At 35.8% G+C, this 21969-nt stretch overlaps 1 protein-coding gene across 1 annotated transcript in view; it reads right to left on the reverse strand.

Moving 5' to 3' along the window:
* The window catches only part of LOC101741873 (protein sprouty), a 41642-nt gene extending 23864 nt beyond the window's left edge, over nucleotides 1-17778 (reverse strand). The window contains exon 1 of the mRNA XM_004927895.5: nucleotides 16942-17778. The gene's annotated coding sequence lies outside the window, so the exon portion shown is untranslated. The remainder of the gene's footprint in view (nucleotides 1-16941) is intronic.
* Between the last annotated feature and the right edge of the window lie 4191 nt (nucleotides 17779-21969).

A 21969-nucleotide genomic window follows, 5' to 3' on the forward strand; every position in this document is an offset into this window, starting at 1 on the left:
GTACATCGACATCCCGACAGGCGGACGGTGGAGAACCAGTTTCATTTAATCATCATAATTGCGTCCTCCGTTAAACCTATCCCGTGTATGTAGAAAGCACACTTAAACGTACACTTTGTACTACAAAATTAATGACTTTTTATATGTACTAGAGGTCCCGCAGTAGTCGAAATTCGACTATAATTAATTGGAATTGTAAGTTTGTACACTATTATGATTGTATTTTTTCTTCTATAATCACAAATTTCGCCAAGACCACACTATAATAAAATTTTAACAAAGACAAACAATATTTAATGTATTCTCAATTTGACAACAGACGTCAAGAACAAAAGTTTGACAATAAATAGTATGCATGCGTGTGTGCGTCAAATACATGGTATGTAGTGTGTGTAATGTTTTCTTTATTGATTTAATGTATCTTTTAAGCATTATTTAAAAAAAATATTAGCATTGTGCATTTCTTCTCTATATTCTCTATAAGTGTGGAAAATTTCACACTCCTCCGCGCAATTTTCGTAAAAAGGGATACAAAGTTTTTGCTTCACGTATTAATATATAGATATGGTCAATAAAAATATTGAAACTTGTAATAGTAAAGATATTATTATACAAACACACAATTTTAAATTTGATTATTTTATATGCTTCTGAATCCAATAATATTTGGTATGTGTTGACTAAATTTATTCATTAAAATTCAATCTCTGAACAACCAGATTTAAAGTATAACTACCTCTTTCCATGAAACGGCTCAACTTATTTTCCAATAAGAAAATAATCACAAAGACGTTATAATCAGTAATCACACTGTAATAATGTCGTTTGTCCAATATTATTATGTCACAAAATATAGGTAATTAAAAATTGTATCACATTTTCAAATATAATCGACACGTTGTTGGTAGTTAAGATAAGATGACAATGCGTTATCTGTCTGGTGTACGAGGAGAAAAAAAAAAGTCATACTAAATACTTCAAGGCCATACGGAACTCTCAATTCGACAATAACGTTTTTTGAAATACAAATTCGAAGGCAAGAGGACTGAGCAATGTCAAAAGAGTCACAAAGGACATTTGAATAATATTTGACACCTTATTTGACGTATCGATAAAACATTCCAAAAGGGTTCGCGTTTTTAATATCTCCTACGTTGACCGGACACTGACTTTAATTTTTTTTTTTTTTTCAGAATGAAAAGTAACTCAATTAGTAAAATGTTCGAAAAAAGAAAAGCTCTTTGTGAAACGTTTACATTGTTATTGGTATAATATTAACCTTGTCAATTGGTTAAAAATATTCTAAACATAACACGATAAAAAAATATTAAATGAAAGTTTAAACATATAAAAAACATTCTAGAACAAAAAAAACGGCTTCGTTTTTTAGTTTGTTTTTTCTTGATTTTTTTCAGGGCAAGCCTCGGATTTGTTAAAGAATTGACACCTTTAAAGGATTTTTCACTTTGAATTCAAAGGTTACCACTGGAAAATTATTAGATTCTACCGTTCACATCAACCATTGTTCATTATTCACTTGATAAGGAATAGTCTGGTAAAAACTCGTGCTCAGGATGTCGGACTACGAGGGCTAGTCACGACTTAATACTGTTCGTGTTATTTCCAGCTGCGTTTCGGGTTTCCCATGAATTACAATTTGGAATTTTGGAATTCTCTTTTTTAAGGTAAAGTTACTGAATAACAAAAATCTCGCAAATCGGCCCAGTCCAGTTATTTACAAATGACATTTTGAAAACGACTAGTGAATACTATTGAATTCACGTAAAAAAAATTAGACATAACACTATGTAGGTAACGGTGTGATCATAAAATGCACTGCACATAATTGCGTATCTAGATATGTCTTCGAGAACGGATAGAGGCTTTAGAATGACTTTTGTTAAGTTCAAAGACGGTACGAAAAATTCTGAATAATACGAGGTATGTAGCAGAACTTTAAAGAAACCGTGAGGCTTATTAATCTTTTGGACTTGATTTGACATACACCTGTCTAATACCTTATAATTTTATAATTTAAACTAAAAATGCAAGGTAGTTTAATAAAATGTACATATTATTATCCGCAACATGCTTTGTCAGATTATAGAAACAGAGTTATCAGCAACATGCTTCGTCAAAAAGTACAATACCTACTTACTTTCAGCTGCAAGCGTCGTCATAACTGTCTAACTTGTCTGTTATACAAAGTATAGATTACCTACTGTTATGTGATTTACATTAAGATTCTTAAAATTAATTCGTATCAATGATCCAAATTTTATTTGAATAAATAATTTTGTAAGCACGTGTTACGTAATATGGTATCCCAAAAAAAGTAGTCGATGATTTCAATCAACTTTGTTTACATTTGCTTATTTTTTTCAATCGTTAAAAACCAAAATTGATATATAATATTGCACCACAGTGGAAACATTTTGAAACGTTCCACATATGGTATTACGCGTGTAAATAGTTTTTGTTATTCGGATGGCCTCCTCTGTTGGCAGACAGCGGGGTAAACAGGAAGTGAAGCAAGCGCTGGCAACTCCTCAATTGCTCACCACGTGCTCGCGATGAGCGAATCAATGGTGCCACCTATAGGAAAATAGCGCAAACAACCTAAGTTCGGACTTATTATTTCATTCAAAAAAAAAAAACAGTACCTACTTGATAGTATTTGAATCGAGATAAGATTTTCCAAGAATAGTTTGATTCAAAATCCCCAAATACCAATAGATAACAAAATACCAAACCAAATCTTTTACGCGTTAAAATCTACAAAAACTACATCACTTTTTTTAAATGTACCAAACATTAATTACTATTTGACGTGATCTGGTATCGGAATGTTTCATACATATATTTTGTGTTAAAAAACCGCGACAAAAACGTGTTAGTTTCGCTCGCAAGACACATGGTCAGGGTTCGAACAAAAGGCGCATCTGAATATGCTGTACAGATGTGTTATGTGGTCCACATGTCGCGAACAATGGGTGCCTTCACCGTCCGCGAGACATCACCGCTCTCAACCACTAATGGCTCATTTTGCCTTATTATATAAAATCTAACGGCTATTTATAATGTTATTCCTGGACGTATCATTAATATAGGCGTTTATCATCGCTCGTAAATGTGTACCTCCAATACATTTTATATATATACTTACTCGTATTTATTTATAAGGTTAGAAGTTTATCACTCGAATTAAGTTGAATATGTTTTATGTAAGAGAAGTTTTCGTTGGCTGTGATCAATTGATCATAAACGACTTTTAAATCTGTCGTGTGGGCACGTACCTATGTATCAACTTGAAAGTGATAATAGAAGGTTCCAATCAGTCTGAGCATAAAGCCTTATATTTTTATTACTACTACCTACTTATGATGGTTTCCCGAGAATTTATACACATATTTTCTTTTATTAAAAACGATACACGCCTATGTTTCTTGTGTTTTTATCAGCTGAAGAAAGCTACCATAACGTGGGTAAATTAGATAGCTGATACGGTTCTCAGTATTCTTAATTTAGCTGTACAATCATTACGATCCTCGTAGTGACGTCAGCCGGTTTGTCATGTTTAATAACATAATATACGGTCTACGAAACCGTTTCTTTAAAACGTCAATGTAGTTATAGGATGTAACGACTGCCGAGATAATGAGTTTAGGTCACTTTGTCAAATACAATAATCGCTTATGAATGAATTAGTGAATGACAGTTCGGCCATGTTGTTTGTTTACGCGTACGCGGGAGATCGGGACACGTCGGACGCGCTCGTTGCCTTTCGGCGCTCGCTGACTCGAAATAGCGCGACACCGACATCCAACAGTTCGGTCGACGACCCTGCGCCCTGCCACACCGAAATATTGGAACTTTACTCTGATTCAATCCTTTCTTTGATATGATACAGGTCATTAATGCTTCCACACTCGCTTCCTTTTTGATATACGCAGAGTTGTAGTCATAACAATATTTTATAATGTCGCGATTAATCGAGCTTGTAACGAATTATGATATGTTGGGTGGGCTCTGCCTAATAAAAGCAAATGATATTTTATAAAATCAATTTTCTTAATATTTTCATTATTTTTTAACCTGCGCATTAAGATTTTATATTGATTGCTTCTAATAAACGATTTAAACATAAAATGGAATAGAAGAAAAAATGTTATTAGTGGTGGTAGAACGTCTTGTGAGTCCGCACGAGTAGGTACCACCATCCTGTCTATTTAACCTCCAGTAACCACTTAACACCAGGTGGGCAACAAACAACAACTTCCGGAAGTACAATGAGGATAAAAAAACGAGCAGTTATTAGTTTCATTTTATGCCAAATAATAAACTAAATGGCTAAAAATATGTCGTTTAACCGAGAACAATAATGTTCATCTCTTCGATCATAAATTGTACCTGCATATTTCGCATCAAGTGGCAGGCAATCAAAGACAAATAAAACAAATAAATGACAATGGGCTAATTTATTTATTGTATAAAAGAAATCACGATCTGAATAATTATGTAGAGGTATTTTACTATTTAAGTGTTATTGCATTGCACGTAATGTAGCACAAATAAATTAGCTGACACTCAACAGTCTTGTGGGACGCGGTCTGCGTCCTTCAGCTGTTTTTGCTGTAGGTTGCGGGTTCACCAAATATAAAGACAATACGGTATGCTTGATTTACATACATTTCCCGTTTTTGTTATGCTAGTACATTCTGAGGAAGCGATCTCATAATAAGCAATTTGCGAATATTTTGTACCGTTTCTGCTTCGCAAAATTTTTCATACACTATATTAATAAGTGAAAAACTAGTGGATTTGCTTCGAATTTTATTTAGAATTCATAATATGTTTTAAGTATTAAATTTTAGTTAGTGCTCTATCCAATTTTATGTTTCCAGAGAACTATTAATTATAATAACAACTAAGCAATTAGTGACAGTTTTGAGATAGAGATATTAATTTAATTTAAAATAAGATAATCGTTTTGGATAAAAAAACTTATAGAACAGTTACAAAGCGATTGACGATTTCATTTCTGAACGAAATACTTTCTTATAGCATTTTAATCTATTTTTATTTTTTAATTAATTAATGTTTTCATGATATTTATTGTTCAAGTAATTTCAATCTCATCGAACTTCTCGCCAGATCTCAGCGGGCCGCGATTTAGATCCGGTGGTAGATAAAGCGAAAATTAGCTTTTGCTAAGGCAGAGGTTAGCAAATTCTTGAGCCCCGTGAGGACGCACACCATTCATGGTCAAGGTAAAACAACCCCTCAAGGTTACTAGCAGACCAATAGGAAAAATAGTATAGTAATACTTATTATACGTGCGATTGAACTTTATAATCGGATAATCAATTACATTTTATTAGTCATAATGACAATTTAGGACCTATTTTTTACCCTACTATACCCGTTGGGGGGTGATAGCCGTAAATTTTCTTTGCTTTCTTTTATTACTTTGAAATGGGTAGGCGAGCTCCGGCACTCCTGATATTTAGTCGTTACCGCAGACCATAGACATGACCTAGGGTCACCCACCTTCAATATCGTATCATACTGTGTTAGGGCTGTCCCACCTGGCAAACCTGAATATCTATCGTGGCGGATCTAGGCACGATGGTCACGAGGGTCACAATCACCTTTTATTAAAACAATTGATGAAAACAATACAACTGTTTGTTATAAGTACCCACATGTGATGTCTATAACAGCATATAACACATTAGGTGGTATATTTCGTACAATTTTAGGTCCATCACATTTTAAACTGTATATAAAGCTATTGTAGATGCGATAATGAAATATTTACTATACATTATTATACAGAACTCTGTCTGATAGTATGCCGATGCACGATTGACGACATGACACACATTATCATACGATGTCATCATTGTATCGATGTTTTAGTGCACGCGGAACACATGGTCTCACAACTTCGAAAGCGAGTCTTAACAGAGTCGGTTAAGGATTCTCTCTATTTATTTCATTGTACCCGCAAACTCTTGTCAATACCGATAACGAGTTATTTGCTTTGGTACGGTTACAGAACAAACAGTAAATCGAACGTGGTGTTCTCGTAGATAAACGAATAACATCTCAAATTCGAACTTATGTAACTAATCGCGTTCATTGAATCAAGTCTACATATTTTCCTAATAGATATATAATAAATCGGTACAAACGTGTATCATCACAACAGCGCAGTTGTAACAAAACAAAACAAAAGTATCGCGCGAGATTAGTCACACGCACTAGTCATATCGAGTGCGTACCCATAATTAGCTTAACTACCTATTGTATTCATATAACGAATTCAATCCGATAGAATTAAACTACGATAACTTCAAAGCTTTAAGACCTAGATTGCTACGATGACCTGGGCTTTGAATCGATCCGAAAATATATGAAGTCAGCGTCGGAATGGTACTTCGATAAAGCTATGCGTCATGATAATCGCCTTATTGTTCCCACCGCTGACTACTCCCCGAATCCTGATCACGCAGGTGCCAGTCACCGTCGACGCCCTAGACACGTTCTTACGGATCCATCAGATCCAATAACCTTTGCATTAGACGCTTTCAGCTCTAACACTAGGGGAGCAGGCTTAGGGACCCCGGTAACCGTACTCGTCGAACTCGACAAAGAGTTCCCTAACCTAACCCATGCATCAGTCTGCTGAGTTTCTCGCCGGGTCTTCTCAGCGGGTCGCGATTCCGATCCGGTAGTAGATTCATTCGCGAAGCAACTGCTCTTGAGTTGTTAGGTCTCCTTCGGATGTGCTCGGGCAGCTGTTAGCAAATCCCACCCCTCCAGGCTGAGCCTTTGCTCGCCCACTTGTTCTGGTGAAACTGGAAAGGTCTCAGGGCCACCAGTAATACTTCAAACATAAAAAAAACCTAGATTGCTATTGCACACTCTTTAATTCGACATCCATTTTATCAGGTACACGTTTCCTGGTATGGAGTATGAAATATCGAAAAGATACTCAATTACGGTCCTGGTATTGATGGGGGCGCACCCACATGTCTTTACCCACCTACCGAGTACTGTTAACTTATCCCTATTCAGAGAATGTGACTCCACCTACGACAACGAGTTGCACAAGCATCGATATTCAATTCACAGGTAAATTACTATCATAGCTATTTTATATATTATATAAGACCTTTTTCTATTTTTGTACTAGGAATTGTAAGTTTTAAATAAACAATGGCGTTGTTCTGAAAACAAAGATTTATTATTTTAGTAACGTAAAACGTACACAAGAGTAATTGTACAATTACACTGTAAACTTAAAATAGGTATCTCACCTGAAAACAAAGAAACGACATTTAAAGTCTATTCAATTCCTTTTTATAATAACTCTCCTATCTTATTTAATTTAGCTCAACTAGCAGCTCAGTATTTCTGTTTTTTTTTATAAATTGTGTTTTTTAGAAATTATATTTATATACAAATTACATATTGATAAAATGGTGAAATATGAATATTATATTTTTGGATCTTACCGACAGAATAATGAAAAAATATTAACTGTATAAATAATTTTTAGCTAATTTAATTTTTTTAGCAAACTGTTATGTGTAAATGTTTCAAGGTTAATAAATAAATTATTATTAAAAAAAAAAATAAAGAAAAAATCAAAATCATTGATAAAGTTGATTATTGAAAACACGAATAAAACAAAATTTTCTGAAAATAAATCGTAGCTAGATCGATTTATCGCCCCCGAAATCCCCTGTATACTAAATTTTATGAAAATCGTTGGAGCCGTTTTCTAGATTCAGATTATATATACATATTTATATACAAGAATTGCTCGTTTATAGATATAAGATATGCACGAACATGTGTCGCCATTACCGACAGCGTCATCTATATGATTATTTAACAGCCATAGAGTGCTGTACAAATGTACTCTAAAGAGGTATAGTTTCTTTACATATTATTATACATAGTTTGTATATTGTCCATTATAGAGCGGAATGTTGAGGCTTAGCTCGAACGTTTTGTTTACAGGGCCGTAGGTAGATTTCTGAATATTTATGAAGGAACTACACCGCTCTCGTAGTTGTGGGTTTCATAAAACAAGTTAATGCATGTTATTTATTTACTGTCAATGATATTTTACTACGTCGTTTACTTGTTCATGAAGATAAGATAGTTATATTTTTAAATTAGATTAGTCAAAGCAGGCTCGCTTTGCTGGCCGAACTTTAACTTTGATCCAATCCCTACCAAACAAGGCCAAGCTGCACATATTCTCAAAATTTCATCGAAATCGGACATGCGTTATCGAAGTCTATGGAAGAACATACATACATATATAAATCGACTTTTGTCGTGTACAGAGATAATTAACAAAAACATGTTAACGTTTTATTAATAGTACTATATTGAGCAGACAAGTTACGGGCCACTTGGTGCTAAGCGGTTACCAAAGACGACCTCAGACTGGGGAGGCAGCTCTGGCGGAGTTCTCGGACTAATTGGAATATCTTACCAGTCAAACGGAAACATAAGATTGCTTCCAGTTAAAAATACGCATAATAGAACGACAGGGCAATTTTTCTTTAGAGATATTACAAAAAGTCCTTTTTTAAATGGATGCGGCACTACTTAATTAACATACGAATATCGATTTCTTTATTTTTGAAATTCAACACTGTTCCTATATAAACTATAAAATTAAGAATGAACTACGAACTATTATTGTTCATGAAATAAACTTTTACGTTGAACATTACTTAGTAGATAAATCTGAAAATCTTGTTTTTTTACTTCGTACTACCCCCTTAATGTAATGTGAGTCAACTCAGAAAACTACATTAACTAAGTTTACACATTTGCGTACACTTGAACTTTGCAACTATTTAACGTAAATCCTCATTTAGATCGTCGTACAGTTTCACAAGACACGGATTAACATTTCTTAAGCGCCAATGAACAGACTAGCAATAGCACGGATTGATTATTAAACAAGCCGTGGGTGCGGGCTGGTCGCGGCACCTACGTACCACAGTGCCTCCAATTTGGTCGCATTGTTTCGCAACTTGATTGGTACCAAATTCTTAACCCACAGACACCTTAGCCCGTGGGCAGGTGGAAAGTGGACTAATAACTGGTGATTATGCAACCACTCTATATGGTATGCACCTTATTTGATGCGAAAGCTGGCGTTGTCCTCCATACTAAGGCGATTGTTCGTAGCCTTATCGTTAAAGTTCAAACTAAAATAGCGCTAACTGATGATTATAGATAGTGAGTTACGACTACTATATTGGGGAACGCACATGTTCAATTTACACGTTTGAATTTTGTTATATGAAGCTACGGATATCATTCGTGCGAATGTAAGCGCATGGTCAGCGTCTGTAATATTAAGGAAACCGTTCCCAAAGTTGGAACGGACATGTATAGGTATTAAATCTAACATAAGCGAGTAATGTTAGTAGGAAATGTGTAATGTAAATGAATTCAGGGCCGCTCAAGGTCGCGAATACCGCGCATTAGCTGCTTTACATTGCGTGCTGTATTTGTAGGTACCTACCGAAAAATTTTTAAATGTAATTTTTAATTGAAGTACAATCTTTTACTCCAGTCATCTCTCGTTTCCCGCGAACAGTTTCTAGTAATTAATTAATTAACACACATTAATATAAAAAAATCATTTTCAATGAAATTTAATTCAAAATAGCTTATTATTGCCTTATCATAAAATATATAAATAATATCATTATTTTCTAAAGCAAATATGTACAGTTAAAACATAAACAGTAGCTACAGTTATAAAGAGTTTTCAATACAATAAAGTATGTGCGAGCTTAATATGTTCTTTTTTTCGAGTCGTGGTGTGGCGGGTAGCCATCATACAACGCAAGATATTTGACAGATACCTGAATCTCGCTTACGACATTTTCAAGATAAGTTCGCATATATACAAGTTTCGAACGTAGGTATGTTAGGTAGTTGTAGGTATATAAGACAAAGGGAAGATCTTCCACTGAGCGGGTGATATTGCTCGGTAGACCGACGGTCCGAACGTTGTTGTTCGGAACTTGTATATTATATGCGAAATTATCTTGAAAATGTCGTAAGCGAGATTCAGGTATCTGTCGAATATCTTGCGTTGTGTGATGGCTACCCACCACACGTAGATATAATTAAAAATACTTTTTCAATTTAACCTAGCTTTTATTATTTTCATTTTATTATTTCCGATGTTTCGAGAATATGTAGTTTATAGTTTTCTTCGGCGACTTCACGATCGCACTACGATCAAACGAAATGAAATCGGACAGAGTAACTACATTGAAAAGATTTGAAAATGTTTCGAAATCGAAAAGTTACATATTTATTGTAGTTAAAAACTTGACAAGCTCAATACTCCATTCGAATTTCCTTAGTCTACTTGTGTTACGGTGCTCGAATGAATCTATATATTAATACGTGAAGTAAAAAATTTGTATCCCTTTTTACGAAAATTGCGCGGATGGAGGAGTATGACATTTTCCACACTTATAGAGAATATAGAGAAGAAGTGCACAATGCTAATATATTTTATTTAAAATAATGCATAAATGATACATTAATTCAATAAAGAAAACATTACACACACTACATACCATGTATTTGACGCACACACGCATGCATACTATATTTTATTGTCAAACTTTTGTTCTGACGTCTGTGGTCAAATTGAGAATAGATTAAATATTGTTTGTCTTTATTAATATTTTTTTATAGTGTAGCCTTGGCCAAATTTGTGATTATAGAAGTATAAAATACAATCATAATAGTGTACAAACTCACAACTCCAATTAATTATAGTCGAATTTCGACTACTGCAGGACCTCTAGTTATAATTAGTACGTCGAATATAAATGCATCTTTTTAAGTTTACAATTTGTATTTAATCGGTCCACCGGTTGCAGAGAACGATGTCTTTGGAGGAACCATATGCCGACACCTACGTACCGGCATGTGTGCCGGCATTTGTTATATTATTACACTAGCTTTTACCCGCGACTTCGTCCGCGTGGAATAGTTACTTTGGTGGCAAAACGCTAAATTTTACCCGCCTCTTCATTTACGTAGAAAGTGAAAATATTTTTGAATAATAGAATGTTAAGGAGCTATTTAAGGTACCAAAATCATGCTTTTTAACCGACTCCAAAAGAGGAAGTTATCAATTCGACTATAATGTTTTATCTATGTATGTTCACCGATTTCTCAAGAATGCTTGAAGCGATTCTCATAATTCTTTTTTCTTCTTTTTTGTTCGAAAGGGTAGACTTCCCGAATGGTCCTGTAATCATCAAGATCTGATGATGGGATCCTGGAGAAATCCACAAAAATCTATAATTGTCAAAGCCTATCTTGAAGTGATTTGAGTGTTTCAATGCTGTAATGATTAACGTATTTATTTGGATAGGGATTAATATCATCTTTATAAAAACACCTTCACAAATAATGTTTTATTTTAGAACAAATTTGGTTAGCATAAAAAACGTTATAGTAAGCCAACCTTTAAATATAGGTCAGACATATGCTGTCGTGGACTTTTTTTAAAACTTTTAAAGGAGAATGTTATACATTATTTTAGCAAAACTTTAACCGTTTCCGCAGCGTACGCAGCGAAAAATCTCAAAAGGGAAAAATACCCCGATTTTGAAACATTCTTTATTGGTGCTCCGCTTGTATTAGTCTTAGCGTGATGTTATATAGCCTATAGTCTTCCTCAATAAATGAGCTATCTGACACTGAAATAATGTTTCAAATCGGACCAGTAGTTCCTGAGATTAGCGCGTTCAAACAAACTAACAAACTCTTCAGCTTTATAATATTAGTATAGATTAGTATAGATTTAAAACTGCTAACGATTTTTGTTATCCTTGTATGTTTCGGTAAATAGATAGACGACCTACACACAGCCTTATATGGATAATTTACATTCAATTTTCAGCAAGGCAAAGGTGACAAGTCACGTTTGAGTATTATACGTAGATACATTATTTGAACCACTTTTAACATCAAACCATATTTATCACGGACATATTAGAGCGAATTCGAGGAATTTCGATACCGATTTTAAGCGGTTTTTTTTTTACCAAATAACAGAGACGTTTAAAGACAGCTATCATAAAAAAATGATTACATAGGTGATTCAAATCACAGTCCTTTCAGTGTTTAGTGGTTACCGGAATCCATAGATATCACAACATTAATACCGTCACCCATCCTGATGAATAATCTTCATTTTAATTTAACACGCTTTTATTAGCTCCGTGATTATGTATATATGAATGAATATGTGTAACGGAATCTTTGAACTTCATTTTCACCGACTTCAAGAAATCCGATTAACTTGAAAATTTGCTCAAACATAATTGAAGGTACAATAAATTTGTAACTTCGCTCTAATATCCTGAGCACTATTAAGAAAAAGCTAAAATCAATTGTAAGTTGGGCTTAATTCAAGCGTGTTTTTCTAAGAATATATTTATATAAGGAACCCTCCAAATCAGAAATCACAGCAAATAGGCAAACGGTGTAAACCTTGATTGAATCAAAATTATATCCAAAACAATGATTAGGAGTGATGCCCACACAGAGCATAATGATATGTAACCTTGAGATTAAGAGATTCGCATACCAATAAACGTGTCTTGTAAAGGTAACTCAAGTTTGGAAAATTATATGAATACGTTGTTTGTAACTTACTTCAAGTTAAATGAACAAAATCCGAAATACTAAGCATACAAAATTTACATTGAAAATTAGTTCGAGCCGGTTAAAGATAGGTATATTGAATATTTATCTTAAATATTAGCTAAATGCTGTATGGAATTAAATTACAAAAAAATTGAATTTAACCTTGAACATTCACCACAATTAATCACATAGAGTATACATGTGCAAAGTCAAATTTTAGTTTAACTATGCGAGTCAAATAGCTGCAACATGAAATTTGGACGGGACACATCGTCTTTTCGCATTTAAAGTGTACAATTTCCAAAAATATTCGAAATTGAGTTAATATGCGGAATCATTTAGTATCACCAGTATTTTTCTCATCAATACTGTCAAAATAGCGTAGTTTAGTTTTAGTTTACCTATGTTTTGACGACTATTAACAAAATTAATACATAATTTTATCTTAGTTCAAAAGATAGATAATGTTTTTTTTTTTTTATTGCTTAGACGGGTGGACGAGCTCACAGCCCATCTGGTGTTAACTGGTAAAAAATAAATGTTGCAAAGATGATTAATATTAAAAATATCAAATGTTAAACTTTTAAAACACTCTCCTGTGAAATTAGTAAGTTTTGAGATTATATTATAGTTTTAATGCGAGAAGACGACATGTTCCGCGCGATCGACGTCAAAGCCAAAGCCTCAAAGATGTATTGCGAACGATATATGGATGGTTGGCAGAGTCGCCGGTCGAGGCCAGAGTGCAGGAGGTGCTTCCTGTGCTTGTCCGACACGCGCTCCCCTTATCAGCTTCATTGATAGATTTATCTAGACGAACGAGGTCGACTCCGCACTAGTTACGAGCGTCTCCGCGCCAAAACTCACGTCCGTTACATCTTTAAACATACCTGTCCTATTTTAAATCGTGTTACATGTAACATTTTGTATATATAATATTATAATACATATAACGGTTTTTATTCGAATTCATTGATTCGATATTGTAAGCCAAATAGATTGGGCTATGTAAAAAAAATGTATTTAATTTTTTGTGAAATTTAATTGTTGATGTCAATCGATAATTGTTCGAAAATTTTGCTGTGAATTTTCTAAATGCTGTTTTCTTTAATATAAATCTCGTCCTGGCCATAACGGACATTATGAAACATAAATATATGTGGTTTAAAAACTAAAAAAAAAGACGCTTAGACAGCAAACCGAACTAATAATTAATTTCATCATTTTTTAGCCTGTTGATACTCGTAAATATATTAGAGCGAGGTCAAAAAAATATTGTATTATCATCAGTCCTTGACGCGTATGCAAATGCAGATTGCTTCCCTGCAGTGGTTTTGTAAACATGCGCCTCTAAGCTGACACCTGCGCTAACGCGTTTTTATCACCTCTCGTATAGTACTAATAGGGTTCCGTCTTCATGGAAGACTGCCCATATTCACCCTAGCCCCAAAAAGGGTGATCGGTTGCACCCATCGAGTTATAGGTCTATCCCGCTAGATTCCTTGCTTTCCAAGGTGATAGAGCGAATAATAAATACGCAAATCCTGAAGTATCTCTAGGATCGCCAGCTGATCAGTGACCAACAGTACGGTTTCCGTCATGGTCGCTCAGGTGGCGATCTTCTTACCTATCTTACCTTACTCACAGGCGGGCTGAAGCCTTGGAGAACAAGGGCGAGACTCACGCTGTAAGCCTTAATGTCGTGAAGGCTTTCAACATGGTCTGGCATAGGGCACTTCTTTCGAAATTACCATCTTACAAAATCCCCGAGAGACTCTGCAAGTGGATCGCTAGCTTTTTGGATGGGCGGAGCATCAATGTCGTTGTAGACGGTTGTTGCTCCGATATTATGACCATTAACGCTGGCATTCCACAAGGTTAGGAGCGCTCCTCCCCCATCCTGTGCTTTTCATCATCAATGACATGCTATCTATTGATGGCATGCAATGCTATGCGGATGTACGGGGAATGCGCGATATATCGACCATCAATCTTTCTCGGAGCGTGGTGTAGGAGAGACGATCTAAACTTGTGTCTGAAGTGGAGAACTAGTCGAGTTGAAGACACAAGTTTGCGCGTTCATTGCGAAGAAGGACCCCTTTGTCATGGTGCCGCAATTCCAAGGAGTATCCCTGCATTTTTCGACATTTCGAGCGATTTCCAATTTCGAAGTCATTTGGAGTACAAAGCCAAGTTAGCGTCCAAAATGCTGGTAGTCCGCGACAAAGACTTTTGCTTTACAAAACACAGTTACGGTACGGCTCCCACCTCTGGGCCGGGGCTCCCAAATACCACTACTTCCATTTGACTCCATACCGAAGAGAGCTGTTCGGGTTTTCGATAATCCCATTCTCACGGATAGTTTGAAACCTCTGGGTCTGCGGAGGGACTTCGGTTCCCTCTGTATTTTGTACCGTATGTTCCATGGACTCCCCATTTGAGGAATAGTTTGAGAAGAATTTGTGAGAAAGAAAGAAAAAAAAATTAAGTAGGAAAAAAAATAAGAAAAAATTAAGGTTCGCAACAAGAATACACGAACGTTAATAGAATAATATTTCCACTAAAGAAAATAAACTGTACTGTATAATTTAATTTATGTAAACTTTCTTTCTCTGTGTAACAATGCAAGTTTTTTTTTTTTTTCCTTTCTAAGCTGATAGCCTTGAGAGGCTATTTCAGCGTAACCGTGGCTAGTAGGTGAGCTCACGGGCCTCAAACCTGACGACGATGCTAACACGAACCCTAGCAAGAGCCGTGCTTCGCAGAATCTACCACCGGATCGGAAACGCGACCCACTAAGAAGATCCGGCGAGAAACTCAGTGGGCTGTGTCTGAGAGTTAATTTACTCAGCGAGCCCTTCGTCGCAAGCGACGGGTTCGACGAGAACGGTGACCGGTGCTTGAAGTACCTAAAAGCGCCGTTAGTGGATCGGGAGGATCCGAGATGACGTGTTTTGGGCGATGTCGACTGCTTTCCATTCTGTCCGCAGAATCGGGAATGGCAAGCTATTTAATAAAATCGGGTGTTTTATATATAATTCTTCGAGACGAACATTACCCGGACAAACAGATGGAAATAAGAACGACATTTTGATCAACCGAATTATAGGTTTAAATTGCCTTTACTTCGAAATCAGAGAACACCACATTAATTTCGTTTATTAATACAGGCGATTACATCGTTTTTTAATTCTTATCAAGATTTTTAATGGTCGCAAAATAAATAATTAATTACGCGTTCCGACACCAATTAAAATGCATAATTTAATTTTGTGATAAATGTTAACGACGAACTGTTTGAATCTTTTAATCTATAGATAAATTTGTAAAAATAAATATATATGTTACTCTTAAAAGGTTTTGTTCCGCTTTAGAGACTAGTCCTTTGTCTGATACATTGGAATATTTTTGAGGCTGCACTGAATTATCTTAGCGGGAAAAAAACCGGCGCCACGTCGATATCTGTTTTAAACGTTAAAAGCCCGTCATATTGGTTTTAAGAAGATAACAAACGTTTTTAACGCATTCATGTCTTACTGGAAGCTCTTAAAATGATTCTTATCGTTTGCAACTGTATCCGGATGGCCAACTTTTCCTGTATTCGTCTGGGATTTGTTTTTTAAATAGATTACTCATTATTTAGCTACTTAATTAATTGTAATTTAATATAATTAATAGGTGAGTCGTTTTTACAATCAATTTTGAATAAATCAAAGAGGAAAATAACCTGATATTTGGAATGGCGGCATGAAACTTGGCCACTAGCGTCGGAGATTGCAACGGGACACCACTATTGCTAGCTCACTGACTCCGCTCGACGACAAACGACTTCCTGTCTATTTGATACCCGTCCGATCACATTCGTGTGACACTGTACATTGAATGCTATGTAGTTCGGATTGTTTTCTCATTGTCATTTGCTCAATTACAACATACAAATTAGGTATATTAGTTTGGCACGCAAAAGAAACGACAGATGTTCAACGGCAGAATTGGGTGCTAGTCACCCAATTAATATCGTCTTAACAACCGTTATAGATCTAATGAATTATCTTCAATCAACGTAACGTCCTTCGTCGTGCATTTAGCCGGGAGATTGCGATCGGTTTGAAAGCGATAATAATATTTTAATGAATGAAACCGCAGCATATCTATTCAAGGTCGGCGGCGTTCGAGAGATTTTTAAATAGTGATTATAAATAGATGACGCACCGAGTGAAGATCCGGTGGTGTGATGTGTCGTAGAGGTCGGACGCGGCGGCTGAGTCGCGCGCGCTAGGCGGGGCGCGAGCGACCACCGACTGTTTCAGTGGCCGATTCCCGCCTCATTCATTCGCGCTCATCAATGAACCACGCGCACAGCGCGCCCGAAAATTATACTGAAACTATCCTCGAACACCGCGGCCAGAGGAAAACCTAAACTTCCGCATCTACGCGTCTAGACTGCGTACAGACTTTGACGGCATTACATTCACATTACCTATTTAATCTATAGATTGTACATCTGTTCGCGAGGAATAACTATTAAGCCTTATTTATGACACATTTTAGCCAGATACAAAAAAAAGTCTTGTGCTATATACATATTGGTATTTTTCTTTTAGTAGATAGATCATAAGTCTAGATGTTATTTCAAAATCAAAATGTATTCGAAAAGAAATTATGACTTAGGAATATAACTGATTACAAGTAAATAAAAAAAATTATACTCAACATCGAATCAGTTAGTTGTCGTCTTCCTAAAACTTCCTAATAATTTACTAGCTAATAATTATTCTGTTTTCCTCGTGTCACAAGCAAAGATAATTAGACAATTTAAAATAAAATTTCCGTTTTAGCATGGTTATAGTCAACCTTATTAAAATGTAAATAAGTATTTAATAATTTAAAACATGTAATATTTATTTATCCTGATTTTTACGACATGTAAGTTTGTTTTAGTCGTCCACATATATTTACTTGTTAAAACAGATTTATTAACTAATAATATTATATTCAGATATTATTATATAATCTTATATAAATAAAGTTTAATAAATTATCTCTTTTTTTAAATAATATATTCATTTTAATTCGTAATTCTTCAATTATTATTTGCATTTGGCAATATTCTTCAAAACTTGAAGATGGTCAAAAGATCGGTTATGTAAAATTAATGAGATAATTATTTCGATAAAAATTTAAACGCGATTCAAATGTTATGGTGACTTTAGATTAAGAATTTGAGTAAGTTATCTAAGTAAGGCCTATCTGCTATTTACAAAAATGACAAAAATGTGTATCTACATTGCTATATACATATGATATGTTATGATGTACCTACATGGAGTCGTGACTCTTTTAATGAATTTATTATCAGCTTATAATTGAAATGTAGAACAAAGTAAGATTTGAATGAGTAATTTACCAATACGTAAGTCATTATTATTGTTTTTTTTTTTGCATCCCTGTTAGATTAAAAAAATATACCATAGAAGTTTAGCAGATTTTTTTCACAATTAAGTGTATATAATCTGAATATTACTAGTATTCTTAAGAAGTTAAAATTACACTTTACAGAGCACAAATAATATTTCACCGACAAAATATATAATAACGACGGCCGCAACCGACGGTTAATATCATTTCTAGTTAGAAATTAAACATTAAAACTTCCGGCAAATAGCTGATTCACCGTATCCGCGGCAAAGAAAGCGACGGGAAACGTCACGTAAGCCTATCCTGTATGAAATGACCATTCGCTCGGAAATTTACTAGTTAATATTTAATAGACACATTTATAAATATGATATCCGGAAGTACTTACGAATTCTTCAGATTTTCGCGACTACCTTTGCGACTATCTCCGAAGTATTAACTCAGAAACAACACTCACGTTGTTACCACAAAACACGATCACTTTTAAAACCCACTGTTGAGATTTGGACGGTTTAAGCACATGTTTCACGCGCACGGCTGCAGTTTCTTAACTTGAGGAAGGTTCCGACGGGCTCTGAACGGGGACTATTTCCTGAACGAGGCTCCTCGCGGTCCGCGCACGCGCCCCTCGTCCCGGGGCGTGACCTAGACCCTGAAAACAACACCCCCGCGCCCACGCTTACAGCGTTTCCATGGTTACGAACTGAGGATGCACTCGCAAACCTTTCTAAAGCCCGGAAATGAGAATTGAATTACATGAAAAATCTCCAACAAACAAATCTTTACCGCTTTTTGTTGCCAGAAAAATAAAAAAAAATGTTTTGTTCGCGGAAGTTTTGTTAATTTGTCTGTGTCATACGGAATCGCATTTGAAGAAAGAGGAGCGGTAGGTACTGAACGGCCTCATCCAATCAACGACAGAGCCTACTCCGCATTGGTGTTCCTAAGGCATGGTGTGAGATATTGTGACCTTCATAACAGCTTATTGATGATAAACAAGACATAGATGGGCTTTACACATTATCGTATAATGTGAGTGAATATATTTGATAAAATGATTTTATTTTTTATTTTTATTTCCTATTTTTATTGCCGTATAGGCAGACGAGCATACGACCCACCTGATGGTGAGTGGTTACCGTCGCTCATGGACGTCAGCAATGCCTGGGACAGAGCCAAGCCACTGCCTACCGTTAAATACTCTCCACAAATCTCGTTTGAAGAAGGACTTGTCATAGCTCTCGAAAAACACCGTGGAGGGGAGCTCGTTCCAAAGCCGGATGGTACGTGGCAAATATGAGTATTTGTGTAACTTAAAAAAGCTAAATTATTGTCATTTTCAATGGATCATAGCTAAATGCATCACTTACCTTTCATAAATTGTGAATGCGCGTTTTTTCTGTGCATCTGTTATTCCTCAATATTATAGTTAAATAAATTAAAATTCTTTTTTTTATTTCTTAGAAGGGTGGACGAGCTCACGGCCCATCAGACTCAAAGTAATTGCCGGAGGCGATAGCTTTCAACCGCCTAAATGTTGATCCGTCTTGACACATGAATTCTAAATCCCAATTTACGGTACAACGGCTGCCCCACTTCTCAAGCCGAAACGCATGACTGCTTCACGGCAGAAATAGGCAGGGTGGTGGCACCTATCCGTGCGGCTGTAAAAGACGCCCTACCTATTGGTATTACCTATGCAAATTAAATTTTTTGCGGGTTTTTATTTTTCTTACACGATATTATTGTTTTGAAGGTATTTGTGAACATGCCTGCCTTCTTATTGGATATTCTAGGAGCACAAAGAAGCAGTTATCTACAGCAAGAAGCCTCGTGTGATCACATTCTAAAAGTACGTGTGCTGCGGTGCTATATAAAATGTAAATTTCTTCATCTCTTCGGAGCTATCTCATGGGATAAACGGAATGGACTATGTCAATTAACGACGTTCCCAGATGACGGTGCCACCATTAGGTGAGCCGTATGGTTGGCTGCTTAGTGACAATAAGGAAAAGACCTAAGGATTGGTTGCGATGGGCATTTCGCCGGCCAAAAACAAAAGAAAAGCTTCGATACCTCTAACCGTCTACCGATAAATAGTTTGTAAATAAGTATTAGTTTCCCATTATCAGTAGAATATAGAATTGTGTTTCTATTTTACTTTATACCACGAATCTATGCATTTACGCACTGTTTCCAATATGTAATGTATGTAACAGTATTTATGGCCAGACTAGTTATATCCGGAACGCTTCTCAAACGAGCTTCATGTCACACATTATAGTGTAGAGGTAGACTTGGTACTCGTGAAAGAGATCCGATGCATATAGGAACTATTCCTTTTTTTATGGTAGTCATAATATTGAATTCTGTTCACAAGTACTCGCTCAACCTAATAAGTATTTGCGTGAAGAGGAAACATGCGAAGCAAGGAATTAGGAAGAATAAATATTTTTTTATTACATTTTCTTTTATTAATAATGGGTTGATGACGTCACGACCCACCTGGTGTTATATAGTTATCGGAGCACATACACATCTACAACGTAAATCGGATACCCACCTTGAGACATGAGTTCTAAAGTCTCAGATTTTACAGAAGGTGCAACGGCTGCGCCACCCTTCAAATTGAAAAGCACTACTGTTTCACGGCAGAAATACGCAGGGTGGTGGTACCTATCCGTGCGAACTCACAAGAGGTCCAACCACCAGTAATTACGCAAATTACGAGATTTAAAAGGGGCAACTATAACTTGGATTAATATCCAGTAACATTTTGTTTTCTCAAACCACATCCAACAAAACTGGACGAATACTTTCTCCAAAATAACATGATCTTTCTTAATCAGAGCTTGACTGTAAGCCTTAATGACTGTTAGTCTCATTTTATAATAAGCACCCATGAAAAGTTGGCTAAATTTCAGAAAACGACGGAATATCATAAGTTTTACAACTGAAAAGCACGATTTAATAGCAAGCCGAAGTGAAAAGTAAAAAAAATGAATAATTCAATGGATTTGGAATCGGGGACCCGTTGACAAGATTCGACGAGAAACACAGTGGCCTCTTGTTATGTGCCGACTCGTTCGTCTAACAGCAATGAGAGTGGATCAGGTGGCTCCCTTTTTTTATTCCATAGCAGAAAATCGCCGGATCCCCACCCGCGCGGCAGGTGAGGTAAGTGGGAGTTAAACCTCACTAAAAACTCCTGCCGCTCACAGCCGGCGCCGTACCTGGGCGCCGGAGCCCAGTTGGGGCTATTGAGACGGCGGGAAAGGGTTGACGCAGAGCATATTACATCCATCCCAGGTGGCTGGCTCCCTTAGAACGTGTCTAGGGTGTCGACAGTTGCTGGCTGCTGCTAAGGTAAGATAAGGTTACCATGTCGCGAAATAGTGCTCCGACGCTGATTTCATTAATAATGAACTTGTACAGAGAATCGCGTAAAATTATTCTACTACCATCAGCCCACAGAGGTCCACCGCTGGATAAGGTTTTCCCCCAATAGTCTTAGGTACCATTACATGCATAATAATATCTTATATCCTCCAACGATTTTAATAAATATTAGTATATTTAGATTTCGGGGGCGATAAATCGATCTAGCTCCGATTTATTTTCAGAAAGTGTTATTTTATTCGTGTTTCCAATAATCAACTTTATCGATAATCAACTTAAACATAAACTTTTTTTATTGAAAGAAAATAACAATTAATATAATATAATATCAACAAGTAATTCGTATTTGAATATAATTTATAAAAAACACAATTTATCAACAAAAAAAATACCGAGCAATGCCTCTCCTCTAGTACCTTTTTT

This window comes from Bombyx mori, chromosome 13 (assembly GCF_030269925.1).
Source record: "Bombyx mori chromosome 13, ASM3026992v2".
In the NCBI taxonomy this organism is placed as follows: domain Eukaryota; kingdom Metazoa; phylum Arthropoda; class Insecta; order Lepidoptera; family Bombycidae; genus Bombyx; species Bombyx mori.